This window comes from Geotrypetes seraphini, chromosome 2 (genome assembly GCF_902459505.1).
Source record: "Geotrypetes seraphini chromosome 2, aGeoSer1.1, whole genome shotgun sequence".
NCBI classification, from domain to species: Eukaryota; Metazoa; Chordata; class Amphibia; order Gymnophiona; family Dermophiidae; genus Geotrypetes; species Geotrypetes seraphini.
Genome location: NC_047085.1, coordinates 170,001,310 through 170,018,898, shown reverse-complemented (window position 1 = coordinate 170,018,898; position 17,589 = coordinate 170,001,310).

Here is a 17,589-nt window from a genome sequence, read left to right as displayed (position 1 = left end):
TAAGCTGGAAAGAAAAATAAAATAAAACTTTGTCTTCAATCCACGGTTTCAGCGTCAGTGATGAAGTGGAGCAAGTAAGTTTAGGAGGAGCGATTGACGTTATATGCCAGTACAAAAGGGTTTTGGGGTGTATAGGGGAGTGCATATGTTTCAGTATCAATTCAGTGATTACAGGGGCTTATGGGCATGGGTCCTCCTCTCCATGGGTCCCTAACCCACCCCCAAGATGGCTTAAGCCGCCTCTGTGCTGGACGACTAGGCTTTCCTATGCCAGGCTGCCAGGTGATGATGTTCTGGAGGCACAATTTTCAAGTTGTGATTAATATTTTTATGGGGGTGGGGGGGGGGGTTGGTGATCACTGGGGTAGTGTGTGTGAGTCTGTATTATGTGTTTGCAGTGCTTATCTGGTGACTTTAGGTGGGTTTTTGTGACTTAGACCATGTTTTACATGGTCTAAGTCACAACGTACAAGTTCTGTCGATCCTGGGCTGTATAACTTTCGGTTTTACATGCTGTACGACTAAGTCTAAGCCGGCCCACGTCCCGCCCAACTCCCACTCTCCACACTCCTTCTAAAACGTCCCGTTTAGCTTTGGTCATTCAGCGGCACTATGAAGGCCTAGGTCATTTAGAAATACGTCCAAAACCCGTTTTCATTATCGGCACTTGAACTTATTTTGACAATGTTCGTCTTTCGATTATGAGCCCCTTAGCACCTTAATGTTGCTTGTTCAAATCCCCCATTGCTCCCTGTCACAGAAGAGAAATAAAAAAAAAAAAGATTAATAAAATAATAGTGGTGCCAGCATTTCACTGCATGCAATTTTACTGAAAAATTGCCATTCTAATGACATCATAACAATGAGACATTATAGATGTTCTGTGGACGTCTATGTCAGTGTTTCTCAACTTCTTCAAGTCAAGTACCCCCTAAGCCTAACAAATACCAACCAAGAACCCCAACCCAAGCTCTGCCCCTGATTCCACCCCCATAATAATAGTACTAATTGTAATGCAATTTCTTCCATCCATTTTTCATATACACACAATATAATCTTATTAATGCATAATGGTAACCACAAAATTTTAAAAAAACACACAAAGCGTAGGCAGAACACTGCAGAAAGAACGCTTCAGGGGCAGGCAGATGGCAGGAGGCTGGTTTCTTGTTGCACTTCTGGCTGCCCAAAGATTTTAAAATACAGTGGCGGGGAGCTGGTAGGTGGGGGAATCAGGAACAAAGCCTGCCTCTCGATGTCTGTCAGTGCCGCGGAGCTGTGCTTTTTGCAGCGTTTTGCGCAGGCTGCAGAAAGTGCACTTCCAGGGAAGGCAGGCAGATGGCGAGAGGCTGGTTTAGTTGCACTGCTGGCTGTCCGTAGTTTTTAACAATACAGCGGCGGGGATCTGGTAGGTGGGGGAATCGGGAACTGGGGAGAGGTCGGATTCAGCTGAGAGGAGTGGGGGCTGGGGTTGGGTTGGCTTTGACGGAGGGGGATGGGAAGGAAGGAGAGATCCCTGGTGGTGGAGGCAGCTTAGGCGGAGGTTGGCGGGCAGGCAGGCAGAATCCGTGACAGTGCGTACCCCCAACAAGCGACTCGCATACTCCTAAGGGTACGCGTACCATGTGTTGAGAAACACTGTGCTAAGCTTCTGATCCTGCCTCCTCTGCAACTTATTAGCTAGCTGAGAAATATCAGACCAATAGGCTGCAGGGAGATGCAAGAGTAATAGCTTCAGAGACACAACCTTACTTCCTGCTTTCTCTTGCAGCTCTGCATCAAAAGATGTCAGATGTGAGAGCAATAGCTTCAGAGATACATATTTTCAAAGCTGTTATACAACAGAACTTTGCTTTCTATATTGCAGCTCTCTTCCTATGGAATTCATTATCTTCATCTACAAAACACAGTTGCCAGATTTAAACTTGGTTTTCAGGCCTATTTCTTTTGTCATTCCTTTAACCTTCCCTGATACTGTTCTTGGTGCCTGGAGTGACATTGCTCATGGCTGATTGCTTTCTTCTCATTCCACTAGAGTTCCTTATTTTTCTTCTTTTCTCTCCTTTATTATTTTTCTTTATTGATTGCCTGTGACATTTGTGAAAAGAGCTATATAAAGGGTTGTAATAACATACAAAAAAAGCATTAGTCTGTACATACTAGCAGTTATTGTAGGAATTTTTCATTCGGATGCTTACAAAAAGGCAACACAGGAAGCAAAGAGATATTACTACTCAGCTGAAATTGAGATGGCACCAAATGCTGGGAAATTATATAATATTCTGAAGCAATTAACATTTCTTGACATGTTCTGCAAAAGGTATTATAGCAGATGTTCTGGCAACATTGTTCTCAAAGTTCATGCACTGCAACAGTCTTTCTCTGCCTCAGTGCCTACCATTAAGTCATCTATCGATGATCATATTTTATTATTTAGCACCTTCTCTGTTTTCACATTACCCTCTCAGTTGATGATTCAAAATACTGTATACTACAAAACATTTGACCAACAACTGCTCCTCACAAGCCAAGGTTTTCTACATTTATGAAATATTTCAGAAAAGTCTACATCCATTTATAATTTATTACTTTTTATCTGCCTTTATTCAATGCAGAAAGCAATATAACATATATAATCGTAGACCGAAAGACAATACATAAAACAGCATCATCCAAAAAGCAGAATAGCAACAATATAACTCATGAGGGCTAAAATATGTACTATAATCTATTACACAATTACTATACTATTAATTATTTCTATAGCACTACTAGACGTACACCTAAATAAATAATTGTTCTCCTGTTTTATTACAAACAAGTACACTTCTCCCTTGGTATTCGCAGGGGATAGGGGCAGAGCCGGACCGCGAAGTGTGAAAAATCGCGAATAACTCTGTGACGGCTCTGACCCACCCCCGGACCTTACCTGGTGGTCTCTGCCTCTGATTGCCTCCTTTTGTGCGTGTTTGCAGGGGCCAGTGCGGGTGATTCAGTCTCCTCTTTCCCCGCTACAGTGTCGGGCTGGGCAGAGCGAAGATCGTTCCTCTCTGGGCTGGGCAGCCTGTGCTGGCCTTACCCGTTGGTCTAGTGGGCTTTCGGGGCAGGAGCAATCTTCCTACGCTCCTGCCCCGTGCAGATCACCAATAGGAAATGGCTGCCATACACTCCCATAGTTTCTCGAGGTAGGGAAGGTCCGAAATGAAGCTATTTTCCCCCCCAAAAAAAATCACGAATAACCAAATCGACAGATGCTGAAACCATGGATTCGGAGGGGGAAGTGTAAGTCTTTTGTGTCCTGAGCCCTATTGGCAAAAATGCATTTCCTCATCTCCTATCTAAACCTGCCGATATCAGGAACAACCACACTACAAAACTTCCAGATTCCAATGTTCTAATTCAGGGGTGTCAAATGTTGTTCCTCGAGGGCTGCAATCCAGTTGGGTTTTCAGGATTTCCCCAATGATTATGCATGAAATCTATTAGCATACAATGAAAGCAATGCATGCAAATAGATCTCATGCATAGTCATTTGGGAAATCCTGAAAACCCAACTGGATTGCAGCCCTCGAGGAACAACATTTGATACCCCTGCTCTAATTGGAACATATAGCTGCAATACTTGCTTCAAATACTATGATGAAATGATGAATTATTGTCACACCCAGGTATCCTCAACAAAAGGCATATGGCTGAATCCTATATAACCTACAATGCCTGAATATAGGTGTTATCAATAATTACAGATCTTTCATTTACCCTCGCTTTGATAACATGTATGTGATGCGATTTAGAGGGTGAATATAAGAGTTAACACCCCCTCCCCCCAAAATAAGCAACATTGTAGTGATCTAGCCCACTAAGAACCATGGCCTGCATCACCATCCTACAATCCACAAATGATAACGGTTTCAACTTGCTCAACAATTGCAATTTGAAATAAGATTTCTGTATCAAAGCTTGAACATGTGGCCTAAAAAATAAGGCCAGAGTCCAGTAATACGCTCAAATTCTTTACCTGATCGGAGATCCTGACCACATTATCAGACAACAGAATATGTCATGGAACCTCCAAGGATCGATACTGACTTACGAATAAACGTTTTGTCTTCAAAATGTTCAACAACTTATTCCTCTGCATCCAATCAGAAATTCCATCAAAAATCTCTTGCAGAAGATGCACAAAAGGACATCAGTAAAGTAAATTGGATGCCATTCGTATACATTCAATATGGAACATCAAATGCAAATCTTTTACATAGTCTTCACAAGTCTGCAAACAGATATAGTACCTTCAGCTTAGAAAAAAAGCCGTAATTTGTTCTCAGTTAAAAGATCCCAAATTAGGAGATTCTATGACTACAAACTTTCAACCTGTATCTAATCTGTGATTTATTTCCAAAATAATGGAGCAATTACTTGTACAACAAATAAATGATTGCATAGACAAGACCAATGACCTAAATTTTAATCAATCATAATACTGCAGTTCTCACAGTATTGAGACTACATTATTTGCCCTCCATATTTACATTCAGACATAGATCAGGATAAAACTGCTGTTAATCTGCTGTCATTAGACTTATCTGAAGCATTTGATCTAATGGATTATCAACTCTTACTCTGGTATTATTTTGTATGTTTGTATTGTAAATAGGTAGGTTATAAATAATTTTTAAATAAATAAATTATTGATGTGGCACTAGATTGGTTCCAGTCTTATCTACAGGAATGCATACATAGAGTTGTTTATATGATGGTGCTTTCCCAGAACTATATACTATCACTTGTGGTGTACCTCAAGGCTCACTGCTGGCCCCATACTCTTTAATGTCTTTATGTCCCCATGGCTGACTTTGATATGATCCATGGAGATGATGGCATTTGCATATGCTGAAGACTTTCAGATATTAACTTTGGACCCACAGAATACTCGGGATATACTTTTATTGAACACCAAGATTGATGCAGTTGCTAACTGGTTATGTCAGAACAAAAAGAAACCAGAGAAAACTAAGGGTATGATTTCCAATGTGCAAAACACATTACATCTGTCTTCTATATTTTTGTCGGGCTCATCTATCACACAGGTATCTTATGAAATACCTAATAAGGTAGCTCCATGCTCAGATACTGTAGTAGATTGTTCCAGAGAAATGCTCCCATTATGCTTAGGGTTACCAGATGTCTGGACATCATCACGCAGCATCCACACATGCTTGGAGGCCCTCCAGATGTGGCTGGCTGGAGAAGGAATGGGGCCGGACCACATGTCCTCATTTTTTACTACTACAAATATGGTAATCCTAATTATGCTAAACATTGAGCTACAAATAGAGAGCTCAAAGGTAGAAAGATTTTGAGCAGAAGAAGGTAGAGCAGGAAGTTGGGCTATGGTGAGAAAAAGAAGCTCATGCCAAGCAAGGGGAGAGGTCTGCTGTGCTGAAGAAAACAAGGGAACACAGCATTGGAGAAGGGTGCTGCATGAAGTGTTTTTTGCACTAATTAGGTCTCTGGGGTAAACTGGGTTCTGTTGTTTAAGCTTAAGAGAGATATTTTAGGAAAATATTTAAGCTGTTTGGCACAGCTTAATAGGACTTACTGCGGGGTGCTTTGAGGCATCCCACAGTAAGTTTCAAATATGCATGCTACCCATGTGCTAAAAAATATTTGTTGGCCATGGAGGCTTGTCTGGAGGTGGAGCATGGGTGTTTCTGTGCCATATACTAACTGATTAGCACAGGATTGAGAAGGGAGGGGGAGGAGAGAGAGTCCTGCACAGTATGACACAGCATGACACAAGATAATGTTGATCAATTAATAAATTGATAAATGTAATGATGTTTGTAAGTAACCAATAAAAACTAACAATTTAATATGTACCAATGTGGCCTCAGGCTATCAAGAATTGTATAAAAGACAGCCTTTTTGATTATGTAGACAGAACAGATCCGAGATTTCAGGCTGATCTAATGATCCTATGCTCTGTTACTCTATATGCTGAAAGATTTATTCTTGTAAGCTGTTATTGATTTACTAATAAAAATATATATTACTTATACCAGCATATCGAGTGCTGTGAGGTCAGTTATTGCAGGCCCCAAACAGTAGGCCTCATCAGGATTACTGGGTGAGCTCTTACCACCTACAAAGGGAGGCAAGGGCTCAGCTGCTAATTTTTGTTAATGGCTACTTGCTAATGGCTACCCAAAGAAAAAGGGAATTTTGATTGATAAAGAAGCTAGTGATAAAGATGTGATACTCAAAAATCAAAAGGTATACACCAGCATGAATACTAGGTGGAAAATTGCCTCAGACTTAGAGCGTTTATAACAAAGAATGTTTCCTGCGCTCTGAATATCAACCCCTAATTTTTATTTTTTTATCCAAATTCTTATTTTTAAAATTATATCTAAATATTGGTGAGAGTGGGTAATAAATAATAACTATTCAATGCAAATTCTCCACCCTTGTAGTTAGAAAGCTCACTCTCAACAGAAGAAAAAGCCTCAGGTAATTTTTAGGCATTTACGCCCTTCCTATACAAGGTTTGAATCATTTGTATAAATCCTGATCCAATACCAAATCAATTCATTGCTTGATACATGAAGGTCCATTCCACACGATCAAAGGCCTTCTCTGCATCCAAGGATACAGAGAAAGCCAGATGTTCCATGGCTTCTGTTAAATTTAACATGTGGAAAGCCAGCCTAGTGTTGTTTGAAGAATATCTTTGAGCAATAAACCCCGTTTGGTGCATACCAATAATATAAGGGAGAGCCTTGGCCAAGCGCAGTGCCAATAACTTAGCCAACAATTTACCATCTACATTAATCAAAGAAATAGGCCTGTAGTTTGAAACCAACATGGGATCTATATTTGGCTTTGGCAAAACAATAGTCAAAGATTCTGCCATAGTACCTGTAATACAACCTTTAATCAGTTGAGCCTGATAAAAATTTAATAGATGAGGTAATAGGGTAACTTGAAATGATTTGTAAAACTCTACAGTGAAACCATCACCACCTGGAGCAGATCCAACTCTAAGGGACTTCAACGCTGCGTGTAATTCTTTTAGTGATATAGGTGCCTCTAGACTTCCTTCTATATGTTTGGGAATTTTTGATCCCTCAGTCAACTTTAAAAACTCTAATCCATCAAGTTCTTTATTTGAATAAGACTCAGAAGAATATAAAGCTTTATAGAAGTTCAGAAATTGCTTTAAAATGTTTCCAATTTAAGAATGAGTATCACCCTTCTCATCTTTAATCGCAACAATTTTTTACTTTTCTTTTTTTTTTCTTTAAGATAATTAGCTAATAATCTTCCCGCCTTATTCGAGTTTCCATAATACAGAGCCTGTTGAGAAAACAATTATTTCCTAGCCAATTGAGAAGAAATCTCATTATATTTATACTTTGCTTTTAAGAGGCCCTGTAAAGTAATTTGTTCCCATTTCATTGCCAATTTGGACTCTAAATCCTTAATACTGTGTTCCAAATTAGTAAATTCCCTTTTAAGTTGTTTCCTAATATGTGCCGAATAGGAAATTATTTGCCCTCTCATGGTAGCTTTAAAAGTATCCTACAAAGTTTCTAACGAGATTTCCTCTGAAACATTAAATTGGAAATATTCATTCATTCATTAGATTTGGATGTTTTGAACTTAGACTGTTTTGTTGTCAAAAATAGCAATAAAGTTGGACATCCTAAAGGTTTGATGTCCTGGTGGTCAAGACGCCTAAGTAGATAATTTAAAAAAAAAAAAATCTAGACATCTCTGTTACTGGTTTTGAAAATGGCCATTCCCCTGCCTCCAACTTTGGACATCTTGCAGGAACCATCCAAAGTCAGACTTAGATGGCCCTCCGTATCATATATATTTTTATCACACATCATTTCACTTATTATAGTATGACAATTTGTCATAACACCTTCTAAATCAGTGGTTCCCAACCCTGTCCTGGAGTACCACTAGGCCAATCGGGTTTTCAGGCTAGCCCTAATGAATATGCATGGAGCAGATTTGCATGCCTCTCACTTCCATTATATGCAAATCTCTGCTATGGAATGGGAGCCTGCTTTAAACAATCATTTGATTTACTAAGAGAATATTTTTCTTTATTTTCTTTTTCTTTGGTGATATGCAGTACAAGAGCTGAGGGACATGACAGATTATGCTTGTTTGACATTACAGCTGGAAAGTGTGGAAAGAGTAATGACACGTGGAAGTAAAATAAAAAACTGAGACCTTATTGAAAAGAATATCAAGAGGGAAGGCAAAAGCCAGACTGAGTACTAACAGAGTATGCTCACCACCATATGCTCTGTGTAAATCAAAATTTCTACAGATAAGTTGCGATGCAAATTCTAGAAGCCCAAAAATCTACCCACAGCAAAGATAAGCAGTGTTCACGTAAGTAGAACTATCTGGCAAATCTAGATCAATGAAGAGAAGGACCTCAAACACCCTAGCAAGGGAACACATCCCGAGTCTTACTAGGGTCTTGAATATTATCACTGGTCCATAAACTCTTCACATTATTTTGTATTCATTGTTGTTTATATTTTTAATATTTTTGTGTTTAATCTACACGAAAAATAGTGGATAGTTAGTGCAACAATAAAGCTATTAAAAGAAACACTTAGGGCTCCTTTTACGTAGGTGCGCTAGTGTTTTTAGCGCATGCACCAGATTAGCGCGTGCTAGCTAAAAAACTACCGCCTGCTCAAGAGACGGTGGTAGCGGCTAGCACGCGTGGCATTTTACCGCACGCTACTCCATGCGTTAAGGCCCTAACTCGCCTTCCTAAAAGGAGCCCTTAGCTTTAGACTCCCAACTAGATAGTACCTGTGATAAAGAAACACTACTAAAAATCAAATAATACTAACCAAACTAAACTAAACCTTAAGTTTGTATACCGCATCATCTCCACACTCTTAGAGCTCGGCACGGTTTGCCGGAAATGGTATAGAGAAGGAACTCCAATGAGGGATACAGGACAGTATAGAGAAAGTTTAGAGCAGGGGTGTCCAACCTTTTGTCTTCCCTGGCCGCATTGGCCGAAAAAAATGTTTCTGGGGCCGCACAAATGTGCAAACGCTGCAGCAAGACAGAGGAGGGAGCTGGCAAGATGGTAAGCACCCAGGGGCAGCGGAGGAAAACACTGCATCGCCCTTGACCGGAGCCGCACAAAATACTTCACTGGGCCGCATGCGGCCCTCAGGCCGTAGGTTAGACACCCCTGGTTTAGAGCGATTTAGTATAATAAAGAGGAGGAAATATTACATTTTTGAGAATAGCCAAGTTTTCAAATGTTTTCGAAAAAGTTGGAGGGTGCCCAGATTCCGAAGTGGGGTAGAAAGGTTATTCCAGAGCTCTGTGATTCTGAAGGAGAGGGATGCCCCTAGTTTTCCTGGATGGGATATACCTTTTAATGAGAGGAAGGATAGTTTGAATTTTTTTTTGTGGATCTGGTGTTGTTAGGATTCGAGAAATTCCAAGATAGAGGGATGAGGGGAGGAAGGATGCCGTGTAGGATCTTGAAAGTTAGGCAAGCGCATTTAAAGTGGACCCTAGAGACTACTGGAAGGCAGTGAAGTTTGGACAGGAGTGGGGAGACATGGTCAAATTTACTTTTTGCGAAAATTAATTTAGCCGCGGTATTCTGAATCCGCTGAAGTCTTTGAAGGCTTTTCTTTGTTAGGCTTAAGTAGATGGAATTACAATAGTCCAATCTGGAAAGGATGATGGATTGTACAAGGACAGCAAAGTGTTGTTGATGAAAGCAGGATCTTGCTTTCCTCAGTATGTGAAGGCTGAAAAAGCATTTTTTTACCAAGGAGTTGAGGTGATCGTTGAAGGATAGTGTAAAGTCAATGATGATGACCAGAACTTTGCTAGAGAACTCGAGCTGCAGTGTGGTGCCAGAGGACAGTGGGATGAGGGTGGATAGCTGATCTAATTTTGGGCCAAGCCAAAGTACCTGTGATTCAGGATTAAGAAACACTAACCCCTGAAGAAACTACGAGTGAAACGGCAGATTCTCCTTTGAGAGTCTAAGGGCTCCTTTTACAAAGGTGCGCTAAGAGTTTTAGCGCATGTTTAGGGCACGCTACATCAATGTGTGCGCTAACCGCTAATGCGCCCATAGGATAACATGCACGTGTGATAATATTTATTGCGTGCTAGAAAGCATAGCGCACCTTAGTAAAAGAGGGGATAAAGCTAACCCCCTCTTCTACTAAATCGCACTAGCGGTTTTAGCGCGGGGAGCCGCGCTGAATGGCCCGCGCTGCTCCCGATGCTCATTGAGTTCCTATGAGCATTGGGAGCAGCGCGGGCCAACCAGCGCAGCTCTCTGCGCTAAAACCGCTAGTGCGGTTTAGTAGAAGAGGCCCTAAGTATTTCTTTTAATAGCTTTATTGTTGCACTAACTATCCACTATTTTTGGTGTAGATTAAACACAAAAATATTAAAAATATAAACATAAATGATCACAAAATAATGTGAAGAGTTTATGGACCAGTGATAATATTCAACACCCCAGTAAGTCTCGGGGTGTGTTCCCTTGCTTGTGTGTTTGAGGTCCTTCTCTTCATTGTTATACACGATCTAGATTTGCCAGACAGTTCTACTTATGTGAACACCGCTTACAGACAAGTTGCATCAACTTAACTGATTACTTTAGTTAATCTTAAATATGAGAAATTTATACAAGGAAAAGCAATGTGGAGAGGCATTTTAGAATGGGCGATCAAATCAAAATTGAGACATCCAAGTCAGCGATTACGATTGGTGCAAAATGCGGCAGTCAGGTTGATTTTGGGGCTGAAGAAATTTGATCATGTAACACCTTCTTATCAACTTCTGCATTGGCTGCTGATGGAGGTGCGTGTGAAATTTAAGTTTGGCTGTTTTTGTTTTAAGGTTTTATTTGGGTTAGCTCCTAAATATATAACTGACCTTTTTTCTTTTTCAACCAATAGACACAAGAGAAACTCACACTTAAATTATGTTTCCCCACCGGTTAGAGGATGCAAACTTTAAAAATATCATCAACATCTTTTTTTGTATCAAGCAGCATTATGGGGTAAAGATTTGGAAAAATTGCTTATGCTTACTAATACTTATGAGGAATTTAGAAGACACCTAAAAACATATTTGTTCTTGATGCACTTAGGTAGCTAATTTGCAAAATTTTATACAATAATTGATCTTTAAGGTTTTTAGTTACTAGTTTTTAACTTTGTAAGTTTTACTCAATTTGTAGTATTTTTAACTATTGTAAACTGCATAGAACTTTATGGTCCTGCGGTATATAAACTTTTATGCAGAGAAAGCTTTTGATTGTGTGGAGTGAACATTTATGTACCAAACAATGCAATGGCTTGGAATTGGTTCAAGTTTCATACAAATAATTCAGACCTTGTATAGTTCCCCTTCTGCTAAATTGTATATTAATAATAAATTTTCAGAATGTTTTGGACTGCGGAGGGGAGTAAGACAAGGATGTCCGTTGTCTCCTTTGTTGTTTGATATTGTATTGAAACCCCTATTATTGGCTATACAACAATCAAAGGAGATTCAGGGTATTCCTTATTCAGGTCGGGAATATAAAGTTTCTGTATATGCGGATGATATTTTGCTTCATTTGAGGAATCCGGAATCTACCATTCCACACTTATTAAAATTGATAAATAAATTTGGGAAAATATCAGGATAAATTGGGATAAATCAGAGAGTCTTCCATTAAATATTCATTGTCAAAGAGGTTTATTTGATTCGTTTTCATTTACATGGAAAGATGAAGGTATAAAATATTTAGGAATTTCTATTCAAAATACAATAGAAGAAACGATGAAGGTAAATGAAAAATCTTTATTGACAAAAGTAACAGAGATGTGTGAACAATGGAATCCAATGCATTTGTCTTGGTGGGGGAGAGTTCAAACTGTAAAAATGATGATTTTGCCTGTAGTTTGCTATCAAATGAGTATGTTACCAATTTATTTTCAGGGGTCCTTTTATAAAAAATTTAATAGTATTCTAACAAAATTTATTTGGCTAGGGAAATCTGCAAGAATTGCTATGGTATCTTTACAAAAGCCAATTGCGGAGGGTGGGGTAAATGTTCCCAAGTTTTATAGGTACCATCAAGCCTATATTATGCATCAGGGTATGTACTGGATTCTCCCTGAGCTCATGAAAGAATTTCCAGACTGGTTAACATTAGAATGGCAGCTCATGTTTCCTTTGAGATTAAGTCATGTCCTTAGTATTAAAATGCCTAGGTTATATAAGGATCACAGAATATTAGTACCGTAGATACATGGAAAACATTAAGATATGTTAATGATTTAACACCTATTCCGATATTTACGTCAACGTATCAGACCATATGGCTAAACTCCAAGATTAAAATTGTCGGATATAAGGTCATCTGGAAATATTGGATGAAGGCAGGTATTCGTACTTTAGATGATGTTATTTCTAATGGTAAGTTGCTTGATTTTTCACAATTACAACATAAATTTGATCTTAATAAATCACAAAACTATAAATGGTTGCAATTGAAGCAAGCCATTCAATCAGGGTTCCCTGAATGGAAAAATCTTAGTGATAAATACAGTTTGCCTTTCTTGTGTTTTCAGGTGGACTTTCTGGGACACCAGGCTGCTCAGTGGTACAAATTAATATCTGGATTTATGAATAAAAAATTAAAATCTGGTCTACGGGACATTTGGAGCATTCAGATTAAGCATCAAATGAATGCGTCTCAATGGCCACAAATTTGGTATTGGAGAATGAGATGTACAGTGTCTGCATCTATGAGGCAAACTTGGTTTTTTCTGTTACATCGAGCATTCTGGACCCCGGTGTGTTTACAAAAATTAGATAGCTCTAAGTCTAATAGATGTTGGCTCTATGTCATCTTGAAGCTAGTACATTGGATCATTTATTGTTTTTTTGTCCTCTAATTTATAATTTTTGGAAATCTATTTGGAGTCAAATAAATAACTTACTTGAGAACCCATAACACTTTCATATGATACGATATTGTTTGGTATATCAATGAGGAAAAAGAGTCAAATTTCCTCTAAAAATAATAAACTTTTAAAACAAGCTCCGAGCCACATAGGGAGGAGCGAAGACAAATCGGCCGAAGCCTTGGAGTCAATCGGCTGGGGGTAGGGGGGGAGGGGGAGGAGGGTAGGATAGATTAGGGGTGAACGGAGGGGAGGTCGCCCCTCTTGATCCAGCATCACACGAGGCGGACGCGGCTTCCCTTCCGCTCACCCACTACAGCAATTGGTTTGTCTCTCACCTTGCTGGAGCGCTCCCGCGAAGCTGGAGGCGGGCAGGGCGTCCTTAGGGCGCCTCCGACTCCAGTGTCCTGTGAGCGAGTGGGGCTGGGACGTGGGGCCGCTGCACACGCGGCAAGGAGCAGTCCCCGATCCATTGGCAACATGTCTCCTAATTGCCAGGTTTGTCTCCCCACGTGCATCGCCGGCTCGCTCTGCTCCCGGCGTGCACTCACTCCTACGGAGTGACGCGCAGCTCACACCCCCGACTCTCCATTATTGTGTCACGGCCTGACAGGGCCCGCCGAGACGCTCCCTCGGATCCTGCGAGATAGGAGCGTCTCAGGGGAGCCGCCGCACACGACAAGGGGAATCTCCGGCCGGCCGCTGACGGGTGCAGTCCGTGCCGTGGGCCCATGTCTGGGCGGTGTGCGCGGCCCGTTGGTCGAGTCACGGAAGGGGGGGGTTCCGGCGGCAACGCCTTGTGGCCGGGGGGGGGGGGAGGGGGGAGTGTGGCCACCGCATCCTGGGAGCCGCGGTGCGGGAGACGCCGGAGTTCTGGGCCGTCAGTCTCCGCACCAGGATTGGGCCGCTACTGGAGCTGAGCGGCAGGGCAAATTAGTTTTCGGCGGTGGGTTCTTTATGTCCTGCCCGGTGTGCACTTTCCCACACCGGGACTAGTTATCCGGAAGTGGGCGGCGCCGCATCGCACGCGGCCAGTTTCGATCCCCGCTGCCGCCGGGAGGGAGAGGACAGATAGATCTCCCACGCGGCCAAGCAAAATCGGTCGCTGCCGGTTCGGAGAGGGCAGAGCGCCCACGGGGCCAGGTTTTAAAAAAAAATATATATATATATATAAAAAAAATATATATATTTATGTATATATATACTAACACCGAGTGGGGCAACCACGGGGTCGGCAAAACCATGCTTCCCTAGAGCTGCTGCCATAGAGCTCCGTAGTGAGCATTATGATTTGCCCATTCTGCCGACCCATGACAATGTTGAGACAGTTAGTCGGAGGGCAGGTAGGAAAAGGTACGGACCCGCACTACATGTCGCCGAGTAAACTCTCCGGCGCTCTGTGACGGCCCCGATGTAGCCAGGAATTGGCTTGGGCGCGAGTGCACACGGCCAAGGAGTCTACGGCGCTGAGCGGCAAGCCCAAGCCGCAAAATGGGGATGGGCGGCCAAGTACTGTCACCGACTCTCAATTGCGTGCCCTAAAATCCGGCGGCCAAGTACTGTCACCGACTCTCAATTGCGTGCCCCAAATCCGGAGGCCGATAAGGACAGGCTATCACACACACGTAGTAGACAAAACCCAGCATACAGGGCTGAAGCTACTAGCGCACGGGTCATGTTCTGCCGACCACAAGCGCTATGGTGTTCTTTCAATTATTAAGAAGGAATTAAAACTACATTGTTCCTGAAAGCTTACGGTATGTAAGTATAGACCTAACTGGAGGTTAAGGTCAATGACACGGGTTTAGGAGGATTTTCAATTTCTGGTCAAAGTTCTGCTGTTATTTCATTATTTCTCTAGCCTGTCTGCTTACCTTTTATTGGTTCTCCAAAAGGAATGCAAAGTGTTAGGAAAACACATGACATGAAAGGGCAATGCGCAGAACACCTTAAGGCCAAATTGAATAATAAATGACCAGGAAGACTAGTTCTTGTAATTAAAACATATCAGCTTTAGAGTATTACGGCAGTAACCACAGGGCTATGGTACTTATGCTGTGTTAATTATAAGTTATAATTATAAATTATATTGACATTTTAACTTTCTCAGTCACACGGTATTTATCATTCTTGGGATTGCTGACCTTTCGGTAAGCTGCCATTCTCAGTCTTACACTTTCCTAATATGATTACAATTTTCCTGTTCTAGAAATCTAACTGAATATTGCATTCTGGACAGAATGAGTGTATCGCTAGTATTGCGGTATACTGAAATAAAGTTATTATTATGATTATCCATTTATCAGGATTCTGCTCACAAAGGAACTGTTACATGATCTTATGGGGGCCATGCCCGCTCAAGGAAAAACATTCCCAGCACATAATTAATTACTGCGGCTATGTGGTATTTTAGCTGCATTTTACAGCCCTCGGGGTGAAAAGATCACATCTCGTACAGCTTCCTTGTAACTCCATCAGACTCTCCAGCTGATGACAGGCTCGTCGACGAGACGGTCCATAGGGTTTTTTCACTGGGAGATAAGGGTTATTACGGCCTTTCTCGGTAGTTAATTTCACTTAATCCGGATATTGCGGATAGATAGGCGGAGGGGGCTTTTAGCTGTCGTTATAGCTCTATAAAACATTCACAGATTGTGCCTCTATCCCCTTATGTTCAGCGGAACCAAATCCATCCTTATCTTTCTAATAGCCACGTGAGCTCTCGTCGAAAGACATAGATACTTAACTTCTAGCATGCCATGTTTCCATGTCGCATGGGCATCTCTCGAGGAGATTCATAGCCCCTGACTTCGGTAGATCTGCTTCACGGGTCCTGCTCTTAGTTTCAGACTTCGATTCACGGGTCCTGCTTATAATGTTAGACTTCAATTCACGGATTCCATGCATACTACCGAGGAGCACTTGCTCCATACGAGAGCACAGGTCGTCCACATCAAGGTGCTATTAATTCCTCTTGGGAAGGCCTTACAGCATTGCCCTCTTAATTGGCTGCCGTGTGCTTTCTCCTTGCCATAGCGGGCCCTTCTACGGGGTTATCCGACTGACAAGATATCTTGGGCTTCCTGTAGGTTTCTCCTTGACCTTAGCGGGCCCTTATACGGGGTTATCCTACTGACAAGATATGTTGGGCTTCCTGGAGGTTTCTCCTTGTCATTAGCGGCTATATTGCCCTCATCAGCTCGATCAACCTCTCTTCCGGCATACCTCTTATTAACTGTTTCCTTTCCCACACAGTCTCTTCATCATCTACACGGCCACAGTCTCTTCATCATCTACACGGCCAGGATATCATTTACCATCTTGCTTGCGACCTCATTACCAGATACCTTAGCCCTGGTGCAGGGACCAGCTCACTTTGTTAGCTACTCTCACAGGAGCCCACACCAACTAACTGGTTGATTCCAGTACTTACAAGCATCGGCAGTACGAGAGTCAGCATTTGGGAGGTAAGCGCAATACATGCAGGAGTTGTGGACTGACAGGGATATAGAGGGATATAGATGAAATCGGCGGTTTTATACATCGGTTACAGATGGGGGCTGGCTAGAAACAAGGTTTATATTAGGTTCTACATGAGGGTTATACATGGATGTAGGCTAGAAGGGTCACGGATATATAAGAAAATGAAATACATAAATAAATACATAAAGAACCAAAAAGTAACATCAGGGGTCGGACAGAAACATTATGTCCGAATAATTACTGGTCTCACATTCTTGGATTAGGGGGATAATTAGGGTGATAGGTACAGTGAATACATAGATCCAGCACATTGGTAGGGTGAAGTTTCAGTACATTGGGTTGAGTTAAGGTTCATCATTTCACTATGCTCTGCAATACATTAGTCTGAGGAGGTTCACCAGTACACCGATCCCGATATGCTCCTCAGTGCATTGGATAGACTCATCAGTACATACGCTCAGCAGTACTTGGGATAGGCTCATCTGTACATGGGATAGGCATCAGTACATTGGAGATGCTCCTCACTACATAGGCTATGCTCATCAGTACACCGGATCTGCTCCTCTGTACATTGGCTAGGCTCATCAGTACATGGGATATGCTCCTCTGTACATTGGCTAGGCTCATCAGTACATGGGATATGCTCCTCTGTACGTTGGCTAGGCTCACCAGTACATTGGATATGCTCCTCTGTACATTGGCTAGGCTCATCAGTACATTGGATATGCTCCTCTGTACATTGGCTAGGCTCATCAGTACAAGGAATATGCTCCTCTGTACGTTGGCTAGGCTCACCAGTACATTGGATATGTTCCTCTGTACATTGGCCAGGCTCATCAGTACATTGGATATGCTCTCATCGGTACATTGGATATGCTCCTCTGTACATTGGCTAGGCTCATCGGTACATTGGATATGCTCCTCTGTACATTGGCTAGGCTCATCAGTATATTGGATATGCTCCTCTGTACATTGGCTAGGCTCATCAGTACATTGGATAGGCTCCTCTGTACATGGGCTAGGCTCATCAGTACTTTGATATGCTCCTCTGTACATTTAGGCTCATCAGTTCATTGGATATGCTCCTCTGTACATTGGCTAGGCTCATCAGTACATT